General features: G+C 38.5%; 1 pseudogene; it reads left to right on the top strand.

Moving 5' to 3' along the window:
* Positions 1-7,190: 7,190 nt before the first annotated feature.
* On the top strand, positions 7,191-10,512 carry LOC139703561 (ubiquitin carboxyl-terminal hydrolase 31 pseudogene; annotated as a pseudogene).
* Positions 10,513-17,363: the final 6,851 nt, after the last annotated feature.

Genomic DNA, 17,363 nt, shown 5'->3' with positions numbered 1-17,363 from the left:
TCCATGGCTCCAACTGTAATCCTCTGGCTCTACTTGTCCAATGGGCCCCCACATTCTTTTCTTCTGTTAGCACCATCCTGGTCTCTGGGGCCACTATATCTATTTTTTTTTTCAGTTGTCAGTAGACCTTTATTTTTATTTACATTCAGTGATGAGAATCAAACCTAGAGCCTCACACATGCTGGGCAAGTGCTCTGCCACTGAGCCACATCCCCAGCCCCTGCTGGTTAAATGGAGGCACTAAATTATCTCCTCTTATAGCAAAACTAAAATGAACCACTACATTTTTTGTAGCAAAACTAAAAAGATGTTTGATATTTAAAGAGATGGTCATGGAAAACCTTATTATAAGAAAATAATAAATAAGAGACCCAGAGATAAATATATAGCTAAATACAGAGTGCAACCTGATTGGGGAGCACATTCTGAGACTCTTACTGTTATTGCTCTTAACTTGTGTTCATAATACAGATGCCAACTTTCTTCACCACAACAACCTAAGAAACTCAATCCTAGATTCCCTAAGACCCAAGAAAAATTACTTAAAGTTCTCTTTTACTACCCAGGCCTTCTTGATCTGTTTTTGACTGCTGTTGGAAATATTGCTTCATTTCTGGAAAAAAAAAAAAAAAAAACCTTTAAGAACACACCACACAGAGCAAGCACTCAATGTGGGGGGCCAGCAAACACACAGATATATTTTTATTAAGCTACAAATACTTGCAGGCTGTAACATAACTGAAGACAGTGCATTTAACTCTAAGTTCAATTTCTCAGGAACACTGGCCCCCAGCCTGCCATTAGCATGTGTGTTTTCCTGAGTAGTCCCAACTCCCTCCATCTATTCTCCAATTCTCCCAAAAAGCTCACTACTTCAGTTGGCAGATTCTGATTTTGAGGGTTTTTCAACAAACTTTAAGACTCTTGCAGGGTTATTTATACAGGTGATTTAGCAGGAAATGCCAAAAAAACAATTTCTAGAAAGATTTTTCTGTCTCCTGTAACTGATAATTTTCATACTTTGTTTTGGGTTATAGTTTTCATAGATATAGATCTAAATGAGATTAGACTGAATCTTGTATTGAGTATTGAATTTTACAAAAGGCTATAAAATGAATAATGGCAGAGTATGTTAATGAACTCTTTTATTATATCCATTTTTTTCATAATAAAAAATTATGTTTTAAATTAATTACTGCCCTTTGGCCTATGGATTTATATTTTTATAAGAATTATCTTATAAGAATTACTATTTATGGGGCTGGGGCTGGGGCTCAGTGGCAAATTGCTTGCCTTGCACATGTGAGGAACTGACTTCAATCCTCAGCACTACATAAAGAATAATGATATCATGTCTATGTGCTAAGAACATATTTTTAAAAATTACTATTTAAAAATGTATTCATATACTTGAGGAATTTTTTATATTGAGAGTGTCTGTCTATCTAACTAATTTATTCATAGTAAAGGCCAGCAGAGTATGTTGTAACAAAGCTTCCCATCAAAATTTATTCCATACTCTTAGTCCTTTTTGCAACATTGATATGTTTGCTATATTTAATTACAAATAGATTTTAATGCTTAAGAATTGCTGAAAACTTCTGAGAAGGATTTGAGGAATCAAGAGGATGCAGTGTCTTGGGTGAAGAAGGGAGGTTTCTTCAAGAAGGAGACTCAGTGGAGAAGGGTAGAGAATTGTTAAGTAACTCTGCCAAGGTCAATGTCAACTCCAGTTACTGGCAACATGTTTTATAATACTCACTGACTGCTCAAGTTAAAGTTGCCCATGATGGTTAAATAGAGGCACTAAATTATCTCCTCTCCTTGTTAATTTGGTAGAGATAACAAGAGAGAAGGCTGTTTGTGCATTCTGGTACATTCTCCTTTCATCTCTCTCATGCATTTTATTTTCTCTTTCTGTCTTATGTCTGAAAACCAAAAGCCTATCAACATTTTGTTTGTGAGCTGTTGCAAAAATCTCCAAACCCCACCTTTCTGCATCTACTTCATTCACTTCTCTCTCTCCAGATAGAAAAGTTCCTTCCTGGCCTGTATCCTTGGGGATGTTCACCTGTCCTTTAAGCCCAGTATTACCCTTCATTTCTTGTTCTGCCTGACTATAACAAGCAGCTTGACAGCACATGTGGATATTCGCAGGCTCCTGAAGGTCCACTGTCTGACCCTATGAAGTTCTAGAGGACTTGACAGGACTTGCCTGGCAACTTCTCTTTTCTGAGTTTACTTTCCTGAGGTGAGACCCAGTAGGAAGACTTTCCTATGTAGTCATGCTGGGTGGATAGGCTGTGAAACACATATTTCTTTAGCCAGCCTTGGATACCCAAAGTGTCATCTAGGATGTTGGTGTTTTTAGTGGGTCTTGGAATAAAGAGTCTGAGTGCAGAAAAAGGCAGTAAGACAAGCCAGTAATGGAGAAGAGCACAGAATGGAGATTGCCTGTCCTTCTCTCCTTTTGGTAATTCCTAAGGAATAGGTCTATTTTAAGCAACTCAGTATCTGGCTGGGTTATATTTCAGGAAAAACTGACAGATAACCCTCAACTTGTTTTGAGAACTGCTGCGTTCTGAATTACCAGCTTAATTGGAAGCTCTTCTTTGTTGATTTTCATCGGTTTTCTGGTCTCTCCTTTTTGTCAGGTCTTCAGGTCCATTTTTTTCAGAGACTGTAGGCTCATGAAGTGAGAGAGCTCTGCCATGCACACTCAATCCCTTTCATTGTTGCTCCTTTGTGTCTCCTCTCTATGGATTACTGGTCCCCAATTTTCAGTGGTGGTCTAGTGTAGCAAGACAATCCAATAATCACCATCCCCATGGTACTAGGACACTGAAGCTCACACTTATGCTTTTGTTTCCAGGTTAATTCTTTCTAGGGAGTATCATCATGTCATGGTCTTAAACTAAATACTTCTCCCAAAGGATGGCACTATGTTGTGTGTTATTTTAAGGAAGGGCATTTTCTCTCTCTGAAAATGTCACAAAAGCCACCAGTTGAAACAACTATGGTTCCAATTCCTATGGGTATACACAAGGGCCTGATTTTCATATAGGAACTTTTATTTTTTTCTGTGAATGCTGTGGCTCCCAAGAGAAATAATATGCATCCATTTATAACCCAATCCCTTGAATTCTCTTTTCCACCACTCATCAAACATTACTTGTTCTATGTGGATCGCAAAAGGATTGACACCTTCTGAAAATAAATACAAATGGAAAAAATACAAATACTCTGTATAAATAGATCACAGAAAGATTGATATTTCATGCAAGGAATACCAAATGAAACACTTGCAGAGGGGAGTTTTCCATCAAAATGTATAGAAAATAGAATGATCAGTAAGACTTTGTTGTTATTGACCTGGGAACACTTGGCTGAAGAAAATGCTCCTCTGACAAATCTAGAAAATGAGCCAAACACCACAAAGAAGAAGTTTGATAAAATAAGCCATTTGAGTCCTGTTCACATGTCTGAGGCACTCAGAGGTGAGTAGAGGGCAGGAGTGTGCTGGCAGCCTGCCCGCACCCATGTCTTCCTGCATACTTAGCTTTTCTGACTTTCTCTTTCTTTGGACAACAAAGGAATCTGCCCTACTTAATAAAGTAGCTGTTTTGCTACCATCTTTAGGAACAGTGAATATTCAGCCCTGGGGAGAATGCAAGAAGTGACCATCTTTTTACACTTTGAGCTCTTTCTGTCCATTCAGGGTACAAATGTTTGTCTCCTGGTAACCAAAGTACTTCTCTCCTTGCACTTTTCTTATAAAACCTATTCTAACCTTTGGGCTTGGTTTGGCCTTGAACTTTGTGAAGACACTGAGATGTGTACAGAATGTTTTCTCCTTATATTTTATAATGGACTCAATATAATTGGCAGGATATTTTTTACCCAGAAAGAACATCCATTCTAGTAAATTGCCATATTTTTATCTCCTTTGCAGTCATTAGTGATTGAGTTCTATATGGATTTGCAGTTCTGTGGCAGAGGGAAGTTTAGTCTTAAAGTCTTTGATGAATGGGTGTTACTGCTGCTTTTGGTTCTAAATAATAGGTGCAACTTAGATATACAAAAAAAAAAAAATGGCTGGTTCTTAAGTGACACTGAATAAGGGAAAAAAAAACATTGAAAAATATCAATCCTTGAAGGTTTCCTAGAGGCAGTAGTTTTGTAAAAGACAATTTATGCTATCGCTTAAATAAAGAACCCATCACAACATTCAGGAGAACATTCCAACAGCACTAGGTAAAAATTGAATAGAAATAAACAGGATTTTTCAATATTAGTCTTAAAAATTGATTCTCATATGTTTTTAATCATTAGTCATATTAGAATAGAAATGAATGAGCTTTAAATAGGAATAGGTAAATTGCAAATTAAAATTCAAGAAATATCTGAAATTGGCAATGTCTCTTTTTTGATTAAAACCCTGCTTGATGTTTTTTAAAAGAGGAAGAATAATGAAATGTTTGATTTACTTGGGGTGTAACCAGCATTGGATGTGGGATACACTTTTGCAAAGAGAGACAAAATAATATAATGTGATAATTCAGAACAAGTGAAAGTATAATTCCATCAAATTATCTTGTCATTTGAACTAACAAATCCATTCAAAATCCTTAACATAGGAGAAAAATAGGCATTTTAGAATTATATAAAATCACTATTCCAGATAATAATACCCTGTATGAATCATAAAAATATTGATGCAGTCTACCAGAAATAGCTTAAATATGGAGAGGCATCAATGGATAACTGATACACGATGAAATGTATATTGAAATGAAGCACCCAACTATATACCTAGACTAGATTCCCCCATAGTACATATTCTTCATCTCATTTTTAAATTTTCCTGTGAAATGTTCCAGTGACAATTCATTGCATTCAGGATAAAACTCAAAAGATTTATCTTGTCCTTCAAAGGTTTTCCCAGCATATTCCTTGACATGAACTGAATCTTCCATTACCACCAGGGGACACCAGTGTTGAATTAGATAATCTGGCATCACAGGCTCTGACCTGGAGCACCCAGGCCTTGGATAACTTTGTTTGTTTGCTGGGCCAGTTTCATCCTTTTTCTTCTATGTGTGCCTCTCAAAATTGACTCTTCATTTGTGACCAAATTAAAAAATCTATCTTCTTGAATTTGCTTTGCAAAACTGCAGAGGCAAAAGGAGCTTTCCCCTTTCTTCTCTCCCCCTAGAAGATTGCTATTAACTGTTCAACAAATATATCTAGTCAAGCCCCAAGTGTTTTGGATTTTACCTCTTAAGGCACAGAATCATTGTTGGCTCCTAGTAAATGTCCACCAACTATTTGTTGAATGACTGGTTTAATATTTTTGAAATTGTTTTCTCTTCCCCCAAACTGACACTTCTAACAGGTCCCATCTCCTGACCTAAACACAAATCAGAACCCCAACAGGACATAAATCCTGAAGTCTTTCCTCCCCTACACTGTTGTCATAACATTCTCTCTGAAACAGAAATCTGGACATGCCATGCTATTTTAAAAATTACCATCATCCTTCCCTTACTCAAAGGCTGAATTCCATAGGCTTCATGTGACTTCTAAGATCCCATGATTTTCTCTTTCTTCTCCAGCCAATTATCTGCAGCTTACAATTATGAGCTTCCCATCAACATCAGGGAGTTGCCTCTTACACAAGTGCCCCAAAGGCCTACATCATTCAAAAGGTTCATTATTTAATAAAATTTCTTCCATGTGAATAAATCTAAACTGTATAGATGTCATGGCATTCTGGAACAGTGGATTCACCTTGGAGGAACACATTTCACTCTACATGCCTCTGCCCAGAAGCTTTGTTATTAGTTCATACCAGACATTTTCTTAAATCTACAGAACATGTGATAGTGGATTGGTGAACTTCTTCTTGTTATTTTATTGCATTCAAATCCTGTTTCAAAGTTTCAGATTTGGAAACATTACCCCAGGCATTAGCCTGAGCCCCAGTAGCAATATTTAATGCGGATTTAAGTTATGTTTTATAGTGTACAGGGAAATGATTTGTAGAGTTGTGGTTATGGTTCATATGCCCCACTAAAATTCATGTTGAAATTTAATCCCCATTGTGAGTTATTAAAAGGCTAGAAATTTAATCCTTGTATGGGATTTGGGAGGTAATTAAGGTTAAATGAGGTAATAGGAGTAGAACTTAACAAATGGGACTCTGCTTTTAACAAAAAAGAGGCAGAGAAACTTTAACTGGTACATTCTGCCTCACCCTGTGATGCCCTACACCACTATGAGAATCTACAAAGAGGCTCCAAAAAAGTAGAACTTTTTCATTTGCAGCACTTCATCCTTGGATTCCCAGAAACATGAGCTGAAAAACAAAAACAAAAACAAAAAAAAAAACTTTACTCTTTATAAATTACATTTTCTATGGTATTTAGTAATAGCAACAGAAAATGGACTAAGACAATTATGCACACTAAAATTATACAATGGAAGTCACCAAATGCATTCACAGAAGTTTGAAGGTAAATTTTGACAAAGGAAGGGAGAAATTTGTCTGAATTAGCTAAAGTGGTCAAATGAAATCGTAGAAACTGTTAACTCAACAAGGTTAAAGTTAATAATCTTTTACATTTAGGAAATTTTTTACTTTTCAAATTTTGTACATAAAGTAATAATTTATTAATACCTCTTAAACTTTGTTATTTTAAATTTACATATCTGGATTTATATAGAATGAAATGGCATTGTACCTATATTTTCCTAGTACGTCTTGCCATGATGTTGTTCCCTACTGCCTGGAGTTCATCTCAAACATCCCACTATGCCACATCTCATCCACATTTTTTTCATTTGATTCCTCTGTCACTCCAGCAAGTTTTCTCCTCCATGCTGGGTCCATTATTTGTTCTTGTATTCTGTCTCCCCATGCATAACTTTGCCATTAGCTTCACATCCTACAATGAAGATTATTCATTCATTCTTGCTATCTCCATAATGAGTACAGTGTGTGACACATATGGATTCAAATAACATTTTTCCATAATGGAAGTCCTATGATACAGGTGTTTAGTCAGATTTTCATAACTGTGAAAAAATCCTGAAATAGGTTCGCTTGCTGGCTTGGAGGCGCTCTGAGGTGTGTGGGGCATCAAGCCCTCTGGCCGGTAAGGCGCAGAGCGGCGGGATGCGCTGCGGCAATGGCGAGGTCCCAGGCCAGGCGGGCAGGCGTGGTGATGAGCATGGGCAGCCGCGGCCAATCCAAGGTAGAGGCGGTGGGCTGGAAGGAGATGTGCTCTTTCAGCAATCGGCTGTTCCAGAGCCGCCACGCAGGCCGCGGGGGCACGGGGGTCCGGGCGGGTCGCCTTCTTTAGCGCCTTCCATGGGCAGCTTCTTGAGCCGCGTCCCCAAGAAGCGGTCCAGGCTCTCGCACCTTAGCTCTGAGGGAGCGGCCCAAACCGTGGCTGCCTCTGCAGCTGCTTCCCGCCCGCTCCTCCTGCCTTGCCCACGCTGTCTGCAGCCTCTCCCGCACCGCCCACCTGAGCCGCCAAGCTAGTGCCTGAGTAGCAAGGCTCTGAAACCACGGCAACACGTGCTTCATGAATGCCGTGATGCAGTATCGGACTACATCTATGACCTGTATGCTGTGTGCAATCACCATGGCACCATGCAAGGGGGGCACTTCACAGCATACTATAAGAACTCCGTGGATGGCCTCTTGTATTGCTTTAATGACAGTGATGCACAGCAGCTGTCGCAGGACGAGGTGTGCACCCAGACAGCCTATATCCTCTTCTACCAAAGGCAGACAGCCATCCCATCATAGTCGGCTAACAGTTCAGTAGCTAGCTCCACAAGTTCTTCCCTGTGCGAGCACTGGGTGAGTGGGCTTCCGGGGAGCAAGCAAGCCAGTGTAACTTCAGTGGCCTCCTCCAAATGCACCTCCCTGGCCTCAATCTCCGAGTCCATAGAGATGACAGGGAAAGGAGTGAAGATGGTGGTGGCTTTTCATCTCAGCCATTTGTGAGGAGTGTTCAATGCCAGAGCTTGTCCTCCATATCATCTGTGACCAGCTCCTTGGTTGTTAATGAAAATTGCAGGAGATCTTCTTGGTCCCTGTCTGCAAAGCTGCAGATGTGCTCCAATTCTCCTTCCCCTTCTCAGGGGACTCTGACTCACAGGTCTGCCTCCACCTTAGAGAAGATTGGAGAGGCAGGGGATGATAAGGTCTTTCTTCATCTCTTTCTTTGGCAGCTTTAGGAACCTTTCCAGCAGTTATCAGGAAGCAAGTGATAATCGCAGAGAACACAAGGCTGTGAGCCAAGCCCCCCTAGCTGTCATGGAGGGGCTTGTGTTCAGAGAAGAGTCAGATAACTGCAAATTGAACTCCAGTGTTGTAGATATACAGAGCAAAAACTTGGCACAAGGGCATCACTTACCTCCTGTCTCCAATGCATTTGATAACAATAACCAGATTGCTTAAATGGATCAGAGTGATTCCATGGACAGCTCTCCTGTCAAAGAAGTGAAATCCCTAGGCCACCCAGACTCGCTCACAAAGAAACCAGAGAGTACACCAAGAGATCCCCCAGCTCCAAAGGCACTTCTGAGCAAGATAAAAGCATGTAGAAAGGGAGAACAGCCTTGGCAAGCCAAGAATCATCTCTTTCAAATACATCGCCTTCTTCTCCTGTTCCTGTAAAATTTTCTCTAAAGCCTTATTGCTCTTGAAGCAAAGCAGATTCTTCCAGGGCCAGTGGAAGGCATTCATTCTCTGCTCCTGCCCAGCTCAAAAAGGAGTCATTCCCCAAGTCCCATGATTCCACATCATCTCCCTCACCACAGAAGCAGAAATCAACTTCTGCCCTCGATTACATTGCTTTCTCTACATCTGCCAAAAAAAAAAAAAAAAAAAAGCCTCAGGCTCTGCTTCTAGGGGCCCCTTTCCTCCTGGGAAGAACAGGACTTCAGATGGGACCTTGAGTAGGGAGGGCTCCAGAAAAAGCCTGGGATATGACAGAGCCAGTGTCACCTCCATCTCCAAACCCAGATCCCCTTGGGTGAGACAGAACAGAGCCAGGGAGGCAGGGGTGTCGGCAAGCATGGATGGAGATCCTCCATAGCCAGCCTGCACTCCCCCAGCATGAGTATGTGGTCTGGTCTGAAGAGGGACAGCAAGTCTGAGGATAAAGGGCTGTCCTTCTTCAAGTCAGCCTTGAAGCAGAAAGAAACTAGGTGGTTGACGGACCTGGGCAAGACAACCTTGCTGTCTAAAAAGACAGGTGGGAGATCTGTCAAGTTGGACAGTAAGAGTGCCATAGATGATAAGGCCAAGAAAGGCCACCAGCCTCCAGGCCCCCAGCAACCAAATGCAAAGGCAGTTGTAAAGGAGCAGCTTGTCTCCAAGGACCCTGCCTTCACTAAACATTCCCTGTTCTCTGCTCCCAATTCCAAGTCTTCCCAGATGAATTCCAGACCTCCCTCATCTCCCAGCAGCAAGCAGCCTGATGAGAGAGACTCCAAAATGTTACTTCTAGCATGCAGACCTCTGCACAGCCTTCTCAGAAACCTCAGGGACATTCCCATAGCCTAAGTGTTCTGTCTGTAAAGATGTTTATTTATTTAGCACCCCTTCTTTCCCACCAAAGCCCTCTATGTTTTTTTTTTTTTTTTTGGGGGGGTCATATGCCTGATTGTGTGTGCGTGCATGTGTGCATGCATGAGTGAATGTGTATTTGTATGCAAGGAGAAGTCAGTTGTAAATTGTTAAAAGTGTCATCTTATTCTGTCATTGAACCAAATAACAGCCATAGGCAAAACATTGATACCAGGCTAACTGGAGTAATTATAGACAATACCCAGACATTCTTTTTAGCAATTGTATATATTTCTTTCTAGAGAACTCTAATGACTTTCATTGGACACTAGGGTCTTGAAACCTATGAACCAGTTAAGCTATCATTAGTGTATGGAAGGGTGAATTATATGACTTGGGTTTCATCTGAGCAGTATTTGTCCACACTGTGGATTGTTGAGTGGCACCAGGAGCTCTAAAAAAAACTATGAAAATAACATATGAAACAAACCATGGGAAAAACTATTGCTTTTGACAATTGCACTCCATTTACCAGTCTTTGTAAAGGGAAATATTTTAACACTAATATTTCTCAGGTATCTACATTCAGCTAGTCCAGGATGGATGTGCATCAGTAAATGGATTAAAGAGAAAAAACCCTGAAATAAATCAATTTAGAGGAAAAAAGTTTCAATATTGTTCATGGTTTGAAAGTTGTCAGGCCATGGTCAGTTGGTGCTGTGGCTTTTGGGTCTATGATGAAGCACAGAACATCATGATATGGAAGACATGAGGAAGCAAAGCTGTTCACCTCATGGTAGCTGGGGAAGCAGAGAGAGGAAGAGGAGCAGTCAGGCTCCTAATATTTCCTTTAAGGGCATGCTCCAAATAACCTGACTTTCTCCCACTAGGCCCCACCTCCTAAAGGTTTCACCATATCCCAATAGCATCACAGGCTGGAGACCTGTGGACATTCAAGATCCAAAATATAGCAACAGGTATTTTGTGCTTAAATATCTGCTAATGCTAGAGATGGAAATCATGGAGAAGAGGAATTGGTACCCTAGGTCTATAACACAAAATTTTGTACATAACTATGCCCAATGTTATGTCTGAAATTAAGTTAATACCATTGCTTATAAGAATTGCTACAATTTACCTGTTAATATAGTCATGTTTCACATTACAACATTTTAGTCAACACATCATACAACTGTGGTCCCATAATATTTTTAATTTTTCTAATTTTGTACATAAAGTAATGTTTTTTTAATATTGAAAAATTCCTGTGGCTTAATGATGTCATGGCTATTGTAACTTTGTAGCACAATGTACTACCCAAATGTTTGTGGTGATATTGCTGTAAATAACACTGCCAAATCTATATAAAATTATAGCACATATATAGTATGTACCATACATATTACTTGATAATTTAAAAATGACCATAAATGATTCATGCATTTACTATATTTTTTATGTTATACTAGAGAGTATTCCTTTATTTAGAAAAATGTTTACTGTACTACAGAATACCATGTTACATTAGCAGCAACTTCATACATCTTGTATTTACCACATCTCTTGATTTCATGAAGAGGCCACATTGAATGTTTGACTCATATCATTCAGGTTTGTATTATGTTCATTCTGTGATGTTCAAACACTATCTGAATTGTCTTCCAAGATTCAACTCTGCAATATCATTAGATATCACTGATATCTAATTTCTAATGTCTCCTCTCTGCCTTTTTATTTTTAAATTGTTTTTACTTTTTAATTTTTTTCTCAGTTGATAGATCTTTATTTTATTTATTTATACATGGTGTTGAGAATCAAATCCAGTGCCTCACACATGCCAGGCAAGGGTACTATCACTGAGCCACAGTCCCAGTCCATCTCTGCCTTTTTTATAAATAACATTTTTCTTCCCCTCTCCCATGATTATTCATCATATTTTTTCTGTTTGCCATTCAAAGCTGTATCTTTGCTCAAGCATATTCAAGAGTATGGAATTCTGTCAGAAGGACACATCCCAAGGCATTGCCATTCATTACAAGTTGAATGAAAGTCACCTTTGTGCTTGAACTTTGAGCACCTGCATCTAAATCACTGAATTAATTTTCCTTTACTAGAATCAGGTGTCAGCTCATGAACTTGCTATTTATCTTTACCTTTTTTATTTCTTTAAGGAAATTCATATAACCCTTTTCAATTACATACTATAATTTCTCAGTTCCATCCTAGTCGGTTTCCTTATATTCTTTATAGCTGTCACCTCTGAACCTCTTTATGGATTATAAAACCCAAGCACTGTCTTTTAATTATAAGTGTTCATAAGAAGCATGGGGGAGAATTCAATAATATGTGCAAAGAAACAATATTCTAACTCAGCCATTTTGGAAAATTTCATCTTTACAAAATTTCATCTTTACTAGCCTCAGATGCTTCTGAGGCTAGTCTCTGGAGTCAGTGAACCTCACTCAGACACTTTCAATTCACCAGACTTCTGAGAAGACTTGACCTCTACTCTTTATTTCTTACCCACTGTACATAAAATGTACTCTTTTGTCTTTTATGTTTATTATTTAATTTCCATTTTTTTCATATTACTCTCAATTCTCTCTCAAGTTAGACATATCTTTCTCCAAATGTCTAAATTTTGATCCTTTGCTTGAGAATTATTTCTTTGATTTGATGGCAAATCACTGACATTTATAAAGTGACTTGGTTAAAAATTTTATGTATTTTCCATGTCATACCAGCATATAAACAGATTGGTCATATTGTGGCTTACCTTTATAGCTTCTAAGAATGAATTTGAGATAAGGTCTGAGATAATGGCGGGATCAGAAAAGACAAACATTTTTATGTATATGTCACAAATTTCAAATTATCTTGGATATAAATTCTCTAGTTACTCCTGGCCCATTTCTCTTCATTAAACTATATTCAGAACCATATATCAGTATATGCAAATAAGGGCTCCTTGTTCCTGATAATTTTACAGGTTAATTGTATATACTTGTTCTCATCGAGTACATTGTCCCAATTTATGCATCTGCAATTGAAAATCCTGTGTGTGTGGGTGTTTGTGTGTGTATACACATACAAAATGTACCCTTTTGTTTGTTATGTTCATTATTTAACTTCCAACTTTTTTCATATTACTCTCAATTCTGACTAAATTTGAAAATATCTTTCTCCAGATTTTTAAATTTTGATCCTTTGTTTTATATATGCCCTTTTCCATGACAGTGATTGCATATAATTCTGTTTGTGAAGGAAACATTTTTATGATCCTCCCCTCTGAATTATAACAGATTGAGTGTCCTCTATCCAAAATGCTTGAGACCAAATATTTTAGATTTTTGAATTTTTTAAAATTTTGATACATTTGTATAAATATAACTATATCTTGAGGATGACACTCAAATCTAAACACAAAACCATTTATATTTCATACATACTTTATGCCCTTATGCACATAGTCTGAATGTTATTGTATATAATAGTTTAAATTCACCAGTGTTTTAAATATGAGCCATTGCATAAGGCAAGAGGTTCACGAGTTAAATAAAGCCAGCCTCAGCAACTTAGCAAGACCCTGTCCCAAAATAAAATATAAAAAGGGCTGGAGGGGCTGGGGTTGAAGCTCAGTGGTAGAGCACTTGCTTTGCATGCGTGAGGCTCTGGGTTTGGTCCCCAGCACCACGTAAAAATAAACAAATAAAAAAAGAATAATAAAGATATTGTGTCCATCTATAACTAAAAACATTTTTAAAATTTGAGAGGGGCTGGGGATGTGGCTCAAGTGGTAGCATGCTCATCTAGCATGCATGAGGCACTGGGTCATAGACCAGATGTGGAATTTTCCTCTCAAAGCTCATGTCAGTGATCAAACAGTTTTGGATTTTAAAACAAATCAAGATTTTCAGATTAGGGATACTCAGCATATAATAAGGAAAGTAAGTGATATCTCCTTAATTTATGGGGAGTAGGACTGAAAGTGCAATTGTGTTCTGATTTAAGATCTTTGGTCAAATATCATCCCACACAGATATCAATTTTGCTTTTTTATCATTTTATAGAAGCTAATAGAATCTCTGCATGTTATGGGGCTGATGTCAGCATGTCCCTATTTATTCCATATTCCAATGGCTCTTGTGACCCATTTTGAGACAATCTCGCCCAAATTTTGCCCTTTTCCATGAGAGTGATTGCATATGATTCTGTTTGTGAAGGAAACATTTTTATGATCCTCCCCTCTGAACTATAAACCTTGTTTCTGAATTCATTTTATTAATACCTGACAAGCATTAATGACTCCCTGGACATAGCTGAAAAGAAATTTGAGAGGCACATGTGTCAGGAAGTGGAATAGTCTATTGTATATTTATTTGAACATTTGATTTTTGCAGACATATAACTCTACATCTCTAAGTGCTTTTTTAAAAAAAATAAGTAGCATTTAGCCCTAAATTTGCATTACTCCAAATAATAACTATACTTCTGAGAGACTACATTGAGTAATGCATTTCACTTTCATAGATAAATGTGTATGTCTATGCATTTGTGTGCTTCTTTGCAGTTGCAAATGCATCCAATCTATTTAGTCTTGCTTGAATAACTGAATAGAACGGCTGCTAAATTTTTTAAAATGTGAAACTCTTAGGTTAAAGTTAGGTAATTGGTTTCAAAATAGAATACATTTTATATAGAGATTTTGATTAAATTGAATAATATCAAGTGATCCTCATTAAAGATCAAGGAAGCTGCATGGTTATCATAATGAATAATTTGGGATTCTAGAGGATTGTGTTTTACATAGATTGCTCATCTGTATTCTGCTGCAGTCTGGCTGGGCACAAATCACGAGCCACTGAAGCAGGAACAAACTTTATTTTTAAACTGCAGGAAAACACTTCACACAGCTCCCGGGGAATCCTCCCGAACGCGCCACGAGGCTTGTCCAGGAACCCCCAGCCGGAAATATCTCTCCCGGAAATCCCTCCTCCTGCACTTCCCCAACCAATGGGAACTCTCGGGGAATCCCCGGAAATCCCCACGAGAACTCCAAAATAGTGCGAGAACTCAAAAGTTGCGCAGAGGCGGATAGTAATGCCTCACCTGTCAATCAATACTGTTGGCAAAATGCCAGGGGCCATACAGACTCAGCCGTGGCTCTCAGCATCTCCCCCTTTTTGTTTAATTAAACAACAAGCAATGTGGCTTAGGGACCGTGCCTGTTAGGCAGTCCAATTCAACATATGGTCCTTACCCGTCATCGGATGAACTGACCTCTAGGCGTCAGCCTCCTGTCTTAGGTTGGTACCACTGCAATTGGATCATACCCATCACTGACTACCGGTCCAGCATACAGCCATACTTGTGGGTAGGTCTATGCACCAGTGGGGGGGTGAGGTTCTTTGCCTCACCTCTGTTGGCCCCCAAATTTGGACTTGGTGCCAGTGGGGGAGTGAGGTTAATGTGGCTTAAGGACCGTGCCTGGTAGGTTGTACAATTCAACATATGGTTCTTACCCGTCATCGGAAAACTGACCTTTAGGTGTCAGCCTCCTGTCTTAGGTTGATACCACTGCAATTGGATCATACCCGTCACTGACTACCGGTGCAGCATAAGCCATTGGCCCCCAAATTTTAGACCATCACTAGCAGAAGGGAGGAGGATGCAAAATGCCATGACACTAAGCCAATTGAGGGCTCCTTTGAAAAATTGTACCACCAGTGACACCATCAACAAAAATACTCCAGCACTACCACAATTCGCTGTACCAACAGATAGTTCACAATGCATACAAGTGATACATAGTCCAGGCAAGGTCTGCAAGCAATTCAAAGCAGAGGAATCTGTCAATATGTCCATTTCCTCCCAAAGTAAATCGACTCCTTAATTGAGCATTACTTGTGGAGTTATTATTCATTGATGCATCAGTTTTTACAGTTTGTTGTGATAACTATCGAAGAAGCTGTAGTTTGGTTTTATCTTTGTCTTCACCGGCACTGGGATGAAGATAGGAGTTCTGGCAATGATGCTAAGAAAAAAATTATGTAACATTCCAACAGGCACTAAGAAAACAATTTTTTGAACAATTTACATTATCCTGAACAGAATTATTAAATATAATGAGAAGGAAAGGTGAAAGTAAACAAACAGATCTGTTAACCTCCTATTTGTTCACATATTAAAACAATTTTCAACAGCTGTTTACCCAATCTAAATTAAACCATTAAAATCACGTGAATAAAAAAATTCGGATCCATTTATTCATGAGCGCTCCTCATATATGATATATGGACATACGCACATACAGACATACAACACAAAACAGAAGTGTGCACACATAACATACAACACTTAAGACAATAGTAAAGGCCTTGAAGCTTTACCTAGGTGAAATCTCCATTGCAATGCTTAAAAACTCCACAGTCAAAAAATAAAACTGATCAGAAAAACATTAACCTAGGTCTGTATGAGCTCAAAAATAAAATAGAACTTTATGATGTGGGAAAAGGCAAATAATAAAATAAATATTGAAAAAAGCATCCTGGTTAATCACTGTCGTAGATGTAAGAATAGCCAAACTGGAGTTCTGGATATCAGCTGTTATGGATTTGAGTCAAATCATCTTCCTTTTGGCCTGTAGAAATTGTTTTAGTTAATCTCTCTGGAATCCAAATCGGCTGCTGTTCTCCCTGTGGAAAAACACAAACAGAACCCCGACTCCAGACAATCACTGGGTCAGGACCTTTCCATTGTCCTGTTAGAATATCCTTCCAAAGTACCTTAGGCTTATGTACATTTTTTGGACACATATGCCTTTCCGCAGCACTAAGCCCTGAGGAATCCAAATTTAAAAAGTTTAGAGTAAAAAGGGTTATTTTAAGTTTATCTTTGGGTGACATATACCCCTTTCCAATTCCCTCTTTTTGCTTTAGTAAGTACATTTTAATAGTTTGATGAGCTCTTTCAACTATGCCTTGTCCTTGTGGATTGTATGGAATTCCTGTTATATGAGTAATGCCAAATGATGAGCAAAATTGTTTAAAAGAGGTAGAAGTATAACCAGGACCATTATCTGTTTTTAACTGTTTTGGAATGCCCACAGTGGCAAAATTTTGTAAGCAATGAGCTATAACATCTTTAGTTTTTTCTCCGGAATGAAGGGAGCCCATCAAAAATCCGGAAGATGTATCAACTGTAACATGCAAATATTTTAATTTTCCAAATTCTGGCAAGTGTGTGACGTCCATCTGCCAAATATGGTTAGGTATCAGTCCTCTAGGATTGACTCCAAGATTAACTTGTGGTAAAAAGGTCACACAATTTTGACATTGTTTTATTATTTGTCTAGCTTGTTCCTTAGTTATTTTAAAGCGCTTTTGTAAAGTATTAGCATTGACATGGAACCTATTATGAAAATGTGTAGCTTCTTCTAGTGTAGAGAAAATATGTATGTCATGTGTAGTTTTATCTGCTAAATCGTTGCCCAAACTAAGGGCTCCAGGCAATCCTGTATGTGCTCTGATATGTCCTATAAAGAATGGATCTTTTCTGTCCCAGATTAGACTTTGTATAGCAGAAAACAAAGAGAAAACAGTAGAGGAAGGGGAAATCCTGCCAGCATCTTCAAGGGATACTATAGCATTAACTACATACTGACTATCAGAGAATAAATTAAATACAGAATCTTTAAACATCACAAAAGCTTGTAAAACTGCATTAAGCTCTACCTTTTGAGCTGATTGTTTGGGTACTAAAAATGTAAAAGTTTGAT

Source organism: Marmota flaviventris, chromosome Y (genome assembly GCF_047511675.1).
Source record: "Marmota flaviventris isolate mMarFla1 chromosome Y, mMarFla1.hap1, whole genome shotgun sequence".
NCBI lineage: Eukaryota > Metazoa > Chordata > Mammalia > Rodentia > Sciuridae > Marmota > Marmota flaviventris.
This window is presented reverse-complemented; position numbering and strand designations above follow the sequence as displayed.